At 37.6% G+C, this 12,680-nt stretch overlaps 1 long non-coding RNA gene across 1 annotated transcript; it reads left to right on the forward strand.

Annotated features, from left to right (window-relative positions):
• The first annotated feature begins 1,689 nt into the window (after positions 1-1,689).
• Positions 1,690-5,594, forward strand: LOC141350190 (uncharacterized). Its single transcript, XR_012358174.1, has 4 exons — positions 1,690-1,736; positions 4,081-4,308; positions 4,854-5,032; positions 5,492-5,594. It is a non-coding gene; the product is annotated as an uncharacterized lncRNA (long non-coding RNA).
• The last annotated feature ends 7,086 nt before the right edge of the window (positions 5,595-12,680 follow it).

The following is a 12,680-nucleotide window of genomic DNA, read 5'->3' on the forward strand; positions in this document are numbered from 1 at the left end:
GTGTGTTTATCTGTGGGGTCTGATCATGCCTTAATTTTTAAACAAATTGGAAAATCTGTTTAGTTATTTGGTATAGTTTATCTGACAGCTATTTTGGTTTAATTTTATTCATAATTTTAAATTTCCCTGATAATCTACAGCTCTTAAAAAATAATATATTTGGCAGTAGACCTTGTTTTCTAAGTATTTTCAGATTAAGGGCTTTTCAGAAAACATGTGTCAATGTTATAATTAGGTATTAGGTAGTCACAGTAATGTACATGTGGCAAAAATGTACAGCTATAAGATAATACGTGTTTTATTTTACATTTTGTTTATAGCTACATTTAAGCAGAGACAGTGAATGCGATGACAGGGCCCATTCACAAAGTTGCTTAGGGCCCCCAGAAGGCCAGGATCGGCTCTGTTTTTATATAAGTACTATAGATAACACAGTTATTACAAACTTTAGAATGAATGTTCTTCAGTGATATACTCTTTTGTCTAATAACCTGTTCTTTTTAAATAGATCAATTTTTAAATAAAGCGCTCACTGGGTGAAGATTTAGATGACCAAGAAACACCACCGCAAGCCTCCAGTGATTGGTCAGTAAAAAAAAAGTCTTGTCTCAGGGTGGTGGGAGAAAGTGGGACCCCGGTTGGTGGAAAAATGGTGGCTAAGCAGCATGTGGCAAGTCCAGTCTGCCAGAAACGTTACCTCAGTCCAGCTATGATTCACTGTTGTGTCTGTCGACCACACCCCTTCCTCTGTGCCCATTGTGACATCAGCATCCACAAGGCTCAAGTCTTCCACAACAGGGACTCAATTACAGAGGGATTCTTTCAGCCATTGCATCCGACATCCTGTTATGTGTAGAAGGTTCTTACACAGTTTAGTTTTTGAGAGTCACATTTTCTCATTTGTTAATTCCAGTTATCACCTGGCAAACTAAAACAATAAGTAAATAAATAATTTCTGAGCAGGCAATGAATCCAAGAAGAATATCTGGTCTTTTAAAGCTTACAGTAAATACACATGTTGGTCTTTATCTTCTATCCTATAACTATTCTCATAAATGTATCTTTTTATCGAGTGTGTCTTGTACCCTTGGAGATTCCAGGGAGAATATGTAGTTGTCCTCAGAGTTTAAAGGGACACAAGGCAGCATTTTTATGTTAATAAATCATCTTCGTAAATCGGTATATGGTTAAATGACTCATTACATGACGAATGAAGACCCTCTCTCCCGCCCCTACCGTCTGTAGGAAGAATACCCCACTTGCAAGTTCGCTGTATCCGACCCGGTGTCCTTCAGTCTCGTAAAGTCTCAGATATAGGCTGTTTCTCAATATGCGTTCTTCAGCGATCTTGCGTCCTTGTGTCCTCGCTCTACGTCATCATTAACGGTCGAAGTTCATTACAATTCTCAAGAACGCAAGGACAGAGGATGCATGAAAATACCCGGATGTGTTCTTGATATCGAGGATGCATCGAGTGCAGACTTGCTGAAATCGCTTTACGCCCCAGAAGTCATTGCGGCAAAACTTCCGAGTTCGTTCTTCCAAGGTCGCCTGGCAAGACCGATCTCCACGAGGACGCAAGTCCGTTCTTCGCGTTCTTGGAATTGAGAAACAGCCATAGAAAGCATTTACTCCCAGACACTAGGGGGAGCTAGTAGAGAAATAATACGCAGACTTGCCTGGTGTGCCTTTAAGTGTCATAACTGGAAAACCCATTTCTGTGGTTACAATGAATGGTGAGGAGAACTTTGGGGGTGGGCATCACTCCGCTAAAGCCAGATCACACCCTATGTCTAGACACTATCCATATCCCTAAACAATATCCATATGTCATGCATATATGTTATAATCCAGTAGAACAGCAATTTCTAAAACACACCCATCTGACATGATGTAAAATACTGTCTTGTTCTGTTCCACTATCTATCAAGTCTGCTCTTTGTGTTACTTCCTGTGTTCCCTTTGTCTCAGGGCCGGTTTTTGATATGGGCAATGTGGGCGAACGCCCAGGGCGCAATCTATGTGAGGGCGCACGAGCGCCCTAAAAAAAAAAAATCATGTCAAGTTAGTGCTGAGAAACACAGTTGTGTGCATTGTGTGCGTGTCAGAAAAGGCACGGGTGAGGGGGGCGGGGAATCAAGTCCCTCGCTCGCCTTAAGGGGGGCGAGTGAGGGATTGACTGATCCCAGGCCAGAGGCCACACAACACAAACTGCTGCGTCTGCTTGCAAATAAATTGTATTTTTCATTCCTAAAATTAACATAGACCCATATACCTACGAACATGTAATTAATTGGGTTATGTGAAAAAAATTCTGTAGAGTCATCTGACTCCGGTTGATTGACGGGTAAAACGGACGTTGTTGTTGGCAAAATGTAATGCAAAGTTAATGATGTCGAGTCTTCATCATCATGGATCAAATTAAAGACCAAAGAAGCCATCTCAGTTGCCCGGTTCAGAAAAAGGAGAAAAGAAGATGAGGAGAAACGGGCAAAAGATAAAGGTATGCCGATTTCTATGAGTGACAACGTGAGTGACGTGACAGTAGGAAATAGGCTATTTATATTAGCCTCGCACTCTTGCTAATATGTTGCTATTAGCCACAGAATACGATTGTATTTGGTTTTAGTTTTGCTGAACTAGCAACTATTAGAATTGAGGCATCATGTCATGCAACTAAATTCACTCAATAGGCAACACAGTCTAGTTTGTGTGTGCAACACAAAAAGTGCAAATTCACACAGACCTCCTGACTGTGTAATTTTTTATTGCTTTACGCTATATGTGTCAACTTAAATAACTTCTAATATACATTGACATGGCATTTTGTAAGCTACAGTGATATAGCTTTTTAAATAATTTGTAGTGTATGCTTAGTTTATAGGATGTTAACAAATACTAATAAAATGTGTGTTAAGGTCATTTTAATTGAGTAACTGATGCATGTGTGAAACAAGTGTATCTTACTTACATAATTGTATCTTAATTGTAAATTCAGGGGCACTTCCGAAATATTTTAGAGTTAGAGCACCCTCTGGCCAATTTGTTGAGTCAGATACTTCCACAGCAGATAGTGTGTGTGTGTGTGTGTGTGTGTGTGTGTGTGTGTGTGTGTGTGTGTGTGTGTGTGTGTGTGTGTGTGTGTGTGTGCGCGTGTGCGCGTGTGCATGAGTGGGTGTTTATACTGTATTACATGTTTTTCCCTGTTCTTGCTACCTTTTTGTATTTAAGATTATATATGTAAGCAATAAGGTACGAGAGGCTGTGCTGTATCGTGAGGCTGTGCTGTGACGCTTCGCGTCGTGCCTAACAACGCCCTTCAGCCGTTACTTATTCACGATACAGCACTTGCCTCGAGTACCTTATTGCTTTTATAAAACGGTTACTACACAATATTAAAGTAAAAAAAATATTTGTGCAACTTTCATGAAGTTAAATCAATAAAAACATTCCTTCCGCTAGAAAAAATAGTCCCTGACTGCAAACAATAACATGAAAGCTCAAATAAAAACAACCAACTGTTCTCAAAGTTTGTCTCATTATATGTTTATGTGTTGCTAAGGGTGTTGCTAAGGGCGCAGTGATATTAAATAGAACCGTTGGGTGAAGCGATGTTTTATTGTGAATAAAGTACACCTATTGACCAATCAGAATCAAGGATTGGAACTAACCGTTTTATAAAACAAAATAATACATGTTGGTGGCGGGGTTTGGGGGTAATTCTTTTTTTTCTGGGGGCGGCCAAGGGATGGTTCGCCCAGGGCGTAAATCTAGCCAGGACCGCCACTGCTTTGTCTACTTAGTCTTGTGCTCCATGTGCTCCTTAATGTATACCTGCAATGTGTTCCTGTTCCTTTCTCAGACCCTTACGTGTCTAGTTCTGTGATTATTAATCTTGTCAGCCTTAGTTCATTTGTTTAGTCCCTAGTATTAAATACTTATTGTAATTTTTACAAAGTTGATGGATGAAAACAAACACAGATATTCATATTCTTAAGCTGAGTTTTTATTCATGTGAATATCAGATGCAGTAAGTTTAATCTAAACCAAGCTAGTAATATATTTCTTTCCTTTTCCCAGGTCGATATGATCTCAACTTGCCAGAGTTGAAATGTGAGGTATGCCAAGCCACATGGAGTGCTGGCGTGGATGAGCTGGTCCAAAATGACTATTGGCCCGCTACTTCTCAATTTTCCACAGTGTATGCTACAGACATCCTATTTTCCTTTGAGGAGTTGAAGATGGCAGCACCCGGGATGTCCAGCCAGGCATTTCTTAGAATGCTAGATCAACGAACGCTTTGGCCGTGTAAGTATTTTTGGTGACAATCTTTAAGTAACTCACAATTATAGTATGAGATCAAAAGTACACATGAACATTTACACTGTTTAGGGAAAAGGGGTCTCATTTATAAAATTGTTCGTAGGATCCTTACTAAAAGTCTGCAAACGCACAAAAGCCAAAAATGACATAAGCCAAAAAATATTATGAGTTATAAAACAAAGCAATGTTCCCTTTATAAATCACAGATCACCTGCAAGTGTACGTACATGAATCATCCTCAGATCCCACCCTTCAAGATTTTCCTGTCAAGTTTGTTTTTTACAGTTCACAACCTTTGCGTGGGAACTGGCGTATGCACGTTTCCAGACCTGCTTTGTGCGTACGCACATTTTATAAATGAGGTCCAAGATGTGTAAATTCACATGTGTAAATTCAGACCTTAATTATGAGAGGTCAAAAAAGTAGTACACACCTCCCAGTGTTTTTCTATTTTGTTGCATCTTATATCAATGTTAAAAGGTAAAAAAGTGTTTTAACTGTTTCTCTTTTGATGTACTCTTTTGAAGCAGACTGGAAAGATCATAGCAGACAGCTTCAGAAAAAGCTTTTTGGAGTGGGAGGCTGTCCGTTTCGAAGTGGACAAAGTCTTTCGGGAAGACCACTTTAACTGCCCAGCATGCACCCCAAACATGCTTGCAGTCTCTGTTGATGGGAACCGTAAGCACTATAGATTCAAGAGTGTAGCAAGGTACTTAATAAACGGGATTCGTTTTGGCCGAACCTTAGATTCTTAGATTTTTTTCCACCGAACCGAACTCTAGGCTTGTGCTGCGCTGGTCGATGTCACGCGGCCATTGATTACACACATTGAGTGCTGACGTGGGTATAAGCGGTTTTTAAGCCTTTGATTCCTCTTAGAGAGGATCTTCTTCAGTGGTGGAAGACAAACCAGCAGCGATTTCCACTGCTGGCAAAAACGGCAAAGATCTACCTCTGTGCGCCACCCATCGCTGTGCCCAGTGAAAGACTTTTCAGTACTGCAAGGGACATTTGTTCCCACACTCGCAACCAGCTGTCACCTGTTAATGCAGAGCGCCTTGTTTATTTGTGATTATAGTGTTAGTTCATCATTTTGAAAGTGACTTTGCTAAAAATCATAATGAAAATCATATGAATATTAAAAGGCAATATGTGTCTCTTTATTTAGATCAGAGGAACAGGCCATCTTTAATGGTGTCTTTATAGCCAAGGACGATGATGTAGCAAGATTCGTGTACTATGTACATTTCTCAACCAACCATGTCAATTGGCAAAACATCAGTATATTTACATGCAAAATACCTACTCCTACATATGATTTTGTTTGGATTGTTAACAATCTTCCATGTTTTAGATCTCTGGGGCAGTGGTCAGCGGCTCGAGAAACATCACAGAAGTCTTCCAGCAAAGTAGATGAGGAGGGCCTAGAACTTGCCATTTGTCGGCATGGTGTTCTTCTTTGTGCCCTGTTCAGGGGGGAGGTTTTTGTTCTGTACCTCCAGAAAAAAAATGGCTTGTAAGCCAGTGAAATTCTTTGCTATGGATGTTGCGTGCAAATACTGGCCTTACCTCAAAAGAGTGTGACATTCCCTGAGCTTTAGAATCTGCTCTAAATGTAGCCGTTTCTTTCAGTGTTTCATGCTAAAGCCTACGACTTGAAATGCGAGGTAAAAAATCCATTTGATTGTGGCCAAAACTGGTACTGCAATCACAAAACTTGTGGCTAAAACTGGTACTGCAATCACACAACTGGTGGCCAATACACAAGATGACAACATAAACATCAGTTGAGGGCTGCAACTCCACTTTTTAAATGACAATATCCTGGCCGGACCACTGTTGTTAGTGATATAAGTATTACAATAAAATGATTTCTTAATGTCTAGTGACATATCAGGGCCATTTTATGATTAATTGATATACATTTCTTACATACTGTTCCTTTAAATTCTGTGGTGGTTCAATATAACGCCATGGTTCCCAATGCAGAAAACCTGGATTTGGACACCGTTCTTTCAGATGACATCATTTGGCCATGGCAGCTTCCACACAATGGTATGTACATTAGTCCATTGACGATGTGAAATAAGTCTCATAGTAGCACACAATCTTTCATTGATGTTTGACCAGATAATGTAAGAAAACATAGTATTTAAAGGTTTCTTACATTATCTGGAATATCAAGAAATCTTAAAATAAGCTGATTTTATGTATTACAGACTCTGTAGGTCTAAGGACAAAAAGGAAGGCATTTGACATGGTAATGGCAGTAAGGAGGCTTGAGGAAGAGAAGAAGATTCTCATTACTGAGATGGAAAAACATTGGACATCTCTTTGCACCCGTGCAGACACCCTGAAAGAGATGTCATCCCAGCTTTGCAGTACCACATCAAGTATGCACTTGGCATGCATTATACTTACCAGTATGTTAATAAAAGTCTGTAATAAAGTTGTTTTTATCCCTGTATATAATGTGAAGTGTGCCCTGAGTAAAGAGGGAATCCAAGGTCTACAAAGCTTAGAAGAACACACAAGCCATCAACAGAATACGAAAGCACACAAAGAACTGTTATTTGCATGTTTTGACTGGAACAGAAGTAAACTTGGAAAGTGATTGAGATGAATACAATAGTGACTATGTACTTTCAGAATATGAAACAGAGGATGTATTATGACCAACTTTCAAGTCATGTTCTCCAAGTTCTTTGTTAAAGAAATGAATAGATTGGCAAGAAGATCGTTGTAGCACCATATGTTGAAATTCAATTCTGTTTATCACATACAAAATCAGAGTACACCATGCTGTAAAATGCTAGGTGCAATGCTACAGTATGTCATAAAATAAGATTGGGAATAAAAAGAGAAGTTGTTTTAATTATTTTAATTGTTTTTAATACTTTTATTTTTATGTTTTTAATATTTCTTGACCATGTCCATGTTGTCTGTGACCAGATGGGAAGAAAGACCACTACCGTGCAGACTTGTAGCAGGAGTTTATTTTTATTTTGTTTATCCATTCAAATACAAAATAATTTTATGACCCTGTTGATTAAACATAAAAAGTAGACTTTAAATTTAATTCAACTTATAACTTGAAAACTTATATTATGAATTGGTGTTTTCTCATGTTTTGTGTTAGTATTATGAATATCTGAAATATAATGCCTTGTGTAGTGTTGCTCTGTATAGTTTCCTTTGTGTCTCATCATCAAAATTACATTGAAGTTTATGTAAATGTGTATTTTTTAATAATTCAGCAATCATTAAAATTTTTTATCTTGATTGCTGTGTGCTGTGAATGAATCATTCCAATTAAACACATTTGATCTTCTGTGGCAGCATGATCTTCTGAGAAATGCTGTTTTGGGTATGCACATACCTTAACTCATTCATAACATAATAAAACATTCATATTTTGATTTTACTTTATACAGTGATATCTATTATCCTCAAATAATCCAGTTTTTATTTCACCATCTGTGGCAAGTTTGAGGCAACAGAGATCCTTGGAAATGTACAGTTTTGGTACTCAGTGGCTATGAAATCTGTAATTACTCACAATCCACTAAAATATTTATATTTTGAGTTACTTGATACACTGATTATTGTAAAAATACCCAGTTTCACTTAATTGATTTTTCTGTTTGGACATTTTCATTTTATATACAAATTCAAAATCCACTACACATCCATATTTGCGTTGACTTCATAAGTTGATGTGTATTGTTCTGAAATACACAATTTCACTTGCTATTCCTGCTAAAAACAATAGACACCATCACAGAAATTCTATTGATTTTATTGGGAATTTTATTGGTTCTAATGGAATATGGCCCAAAACACACTAGAGGTGTATTGGTATTTGTTGGTCTCTAATGGTATGTATTGGTTCTATGTATTGGTTCTAATGGAATATGGCCCAAAACACACTACAGTGTAGTGGTTTTAATGGTAAAAGATAATGGTTCCTATTGGTATTTCAATGGTTTTATTGTTTTTTTTCAACAGGGAAACTGAACTGAGTGTGTCAGATAAGGGAGACATTCAAAATGTGCAGAGCAGTGGGTCCCCAGGACCAGGATTGAAAACCACTGCTGTAGAAAATAGGTCTTCAACCCTGCTCATGGGGACCCACTTTCCTGAAGAGTTTTGCTCCACCCCTAATCAAACACACCTGAACGAGGGGTCACTCACACACAGAACAGCTCTCTGTCTCTCTCCCTCAGTCACTCGGGTTTGCGGTTCTTTTCCATTAACGTTTAAGGCAGTGGTCTCAAACTCCCTCTCTCTCTCTGCAGCTCGCGTCACCTTTCAAAAATATAACATAATCTGGCCCTCAGAAAGATTTTTATTCACTTTGTTTTATATTCGTTTGATTTTTTATTTAAACGTTCATGTGTTCGTTCACATGTCGCGTCTAACAACGCGTTAAAACGAGTCAAAGTGCTCGGGAGCAGAAGTTGCGCTCCGTGTCATGGGTTGCATCACCCGTTGCTACGCAGCCATTAACCGCGCGCTCCGTGAGGTCGAGGATAACGGAATGCGTGATCGGATTTTAATTCCTCAACTGAACCTCGCGTCAATCATATCATTGTAACCATGCGATCAGTTAATCTGGTCGGGACTTTGTAGTGTTTGTCCTTTTACCTCGCTCCAAAACAATAACAACACAAAAGACACTAAATATGAATAAGAAAATAGTTTCATCATGACACCAAATACTGGTGATTTGATCTAATTTTTGACCATCAGGCCAACATGAGAGCCAGGGAATCCCTGTCAGAGATGTAGCCCAGAGAGGGCGGTGGTCAGCGGGGCGAGTGCCTTGGTTCTCATACGTACCGAATCTCACTAAGCAAACGTTCAAACAGGCGCTATCTTTACTAATCGACTGTAGATTTAAATATAATACATATATATTCTCGACTGAACTAATCTTAAAACTACACTTTGTGACCAAGAAATTGTAATATTTAAAAACGGCGAATCCGTCCATTGAGTTAATATGAGATTCAAAGCAGCCGAAAGTGTTACCTGTCATTCTGGCAGCCCTTAAATCCGTGGCGGAAGAAGTAGTTCTCAAACAAAGAGGCTTTTAAAATAACTTCGTTTTTCAAACGTGTGCCGTCGAACTGTTGTATAAAAGCAATATCGCTCTCGGAGTCGTGCGACATAGCTCTATATCATCACACTCCTACTCGAGCGATATTGCTTAAGTATAATATTATGTAGCTTGCTATACAATTACACATAGAGCAGTATTATACATTTTTTTCTGTCCAACTAGCTTATGTAAAATTGACTACCCATTAAAAAGTTATGGGATCACTTTCACTTATTAATATTTTCCCACATATAATAGAAAATTCATTAAAACTGAAACAACAAAGAACATAATGAAGTCAATACTATGATGAGAAAACAATCCAAAATAAGTAAAAAAAGAAACACTTAACTTTACTAGTGGTCATTTTTTATAATAGTTTATAAATGTATACAGGGATGAAATTTGTTAGTTTAGTGCAAGGTTATAATAAGTCTTAGTTAAGTTAAGGTTAAGAAAAGATTTACTTAGGCTACTTTTATAAAATAATGTATATTAAAAAGATAAAACCAAAGTTATATATTTTCAAGTATTATTATACATGAAATAATAAAAATTAAACATGACATTTACAGAAATATTGTACTTTTTTTAACGTTAAAATAGCTCTGCGGAATGGCCTGCCCCAAGCCAGTTTGAGTTTGAGACCCCTGGTTTAGGGTTTCTTCAGCTTTTTACTTCGGGTTGTAACGTTAATAATACGTACTTACTAACCAGCAGAGTTTTGGTAAATGGGTTCGTTCAGACGAACAGTCTCTGCCTGTCGGAGAATTTTTTTTTATTTTTAAACCTTCAGCTGTTTCTAACCAGTAACCAGACACAGAGTGTCTGACACATTTTTTGCTGTATTTCATAAAAAATAAAGGTATTAAGCTAGTGTTATAAATATTACAAATTAATTATTAAGCCACACACACACACTCACCTGGTGTGGAAGTAAAAAAATAAAAAAGAACCAAAAAATAAATAAAAATAAAATAACACTGATCATAAAAAAATAAAAGTTAAAAAAGAAAGTTATGTTGTTCATTACATTTTACTTCATAATTGCATACTGCAGCACTGCATTGTTTTGATTTCATTGCTGCAAAACTTGTTCTGTAATATAGTTCGTTTGCTATCGTGATCAAAACCATTGATCAGAAGATCTGGATGCTGTCCTGTAAATATTTTTCTAATCCGCAATAAATATAACAATTTCTGATCAACCCATATATTAATTGCATGCTTAAAATAAAATACCAGTTAAAGCCCCGCCCATTTCAAGACAACCCCCGCCTACTTCCGGGTTAGGCCACACCCACTCCGAGTACAGATACAGATAATTCATATGGTTAACAGATACAGATACAGATAATGCTGTACTCGCTCATCCCTAGTAAATACCATAAACATACAGAATATTGTTATTTTTATTTTAAAACAACTTATTTCAAAACATCTTTAAAACACTATAATTAAGCCAACACTTAATTTTTATTAACACAAAACTTTTATTTCAAATAAAAAGTCATGACAATTTTTCGTTGTTTTTGCGGCTGGCTTTCTCTGTTGGTGTTCTTGTCCACTCGGATGTTGAGTTGTGTGAGATGTCGTCTCACAAATGATGTTCTGCATTACATATAAAAAACATAAATGAAAGCCTTCATTTATGTTTCTTCACTGTGCCTTGACAAAAAAATGAGTTTTCTGTTATAAATTTTAGGCTAACTTATGTGCTAGCTAACCTGCTGCTACAGTTAGCTGGCAACTTTCTTGAAAAAACATTGTTAGTCATGTATTAACAAAACCAGTTACCTTATTCAGCATGCGGATCGTGCTCACATCACTCGCAGCCGTCCACAGTGTAGAAAGTTTTTAAAACCTTTTAAAGAAATTTCACCTCAGGATCGCGTTCCAGCAGACAAACCTCCTGCAGACGGCCAGCCATGCGCTTTACACCTGCGCAGTAGCCTACGCATGTAGTCGTCTTTTGCTTTAGCGGGAGCTGTTGTTTCATTCTGGTTTGCCATTGCATAAATTATATTTGGCTAAAATACTTGTGTTTACACATGTTGCAAAGTTTTATTCTACCAATGACAACACCTATTAAAATAAACAAATTGCGTGCTGCTTTGTGGTCATTATTGTGTTATTTGAAATAAAAGAGTTTCAGAGTCAAAATTGCAAAGCACCACTTCAAATATGTCCGCAAATGTTAGAGTTTCCTGGTAAATAGGGAATAAGTTTCTATTTTTATTGTACTTACCTTAAAAAAAGATAACCACATTAAATCAGCTGGTATTAAAAGCAAGTAATATAGGCTAATAAAACTGATGTGCTGTTAAATTTATTTGCCGATGTGGCTCATAGACATTGACTGTATACAACATTCAGTGGTCAATATGAAAAATTCACAATAAAATCATAAAAAATAAAACATAATTTCTCCATAGACTTGACTTAGTCATACATACGTAATATTACAATAGGTACTGTAGTTATAAAATACTTAGAGAATAAATAATTTATAATTCTTCATATTCTTAACCCCTTATTACCCCAAACTTAACAAATTGTTCCCTTACAAGTATGTACTGTAGAGGTACCCTGTTGTTACAAATAGGTACGCTGTAAATTCAGTTTAATTACGCGGTACTTTGCGGGTCGTAAAATAAAGCGTTACCCAATTTATAATATTTGGGGAAAAAAGGGGTAAAACCAGGAAAAATACAAATAATATATGCAGTAAAGTACTGCGTAAGTACAGCGCATTTACAGCATACATTTCTGTAATTATAGTGTACTTATAAAGTACATACGTGTGATTTATAATATTTTGGGAACAAAGGGGTAACAAGTGCCACTTTAATTTACGGCCCGCAGATGTTGTATTTACTCTTTAACTACGCGAAACAAGGGGGTAACAAGTGCCACTTTAATTTTTCAGCCCGCAGATGCTGTACTTACTCTGTGACTACGTGAAACGGGGAGGTAAAAAATTTTGACTTAGACTGTAACACAAAACAATGGTATATTTACACAGTAAGAAAATACACTCATAGGGCTCAGTCACAGCAAAAGCGTTTATGGCAGTTGCAGGCGCCTTTTTTGAATGATATTCTATGGGCAGGGCGCGTTTGCGCGCTGTTTATGCGCGCCGAGCGCCTTGCGGTTTTCTGCCGCCTGCCGCGCACGCGTTTTTGAAGGAGCGCTGAGAGCGGAGGAGCGCCTGACGTCATTCGCGTCTTCCATTGTCCAATCGAATGAGGGG

This window comes from Misgurnus anguillicaudatus, chromosome 17, assembly GCF_027580225.2.
Source record: "Misgurnus anguillicaudatus chromosome 17, ASM2758022v2, whole genome shotgun sequence".
Classification (NCBI taxonomy): domain Eukaryota; kingdom Metazoa; phylum Chordata; class Actinopteri; order Cypriniformes; family Cobitidae; genus Misgurnus; species Misgurnus anguillicaudatus.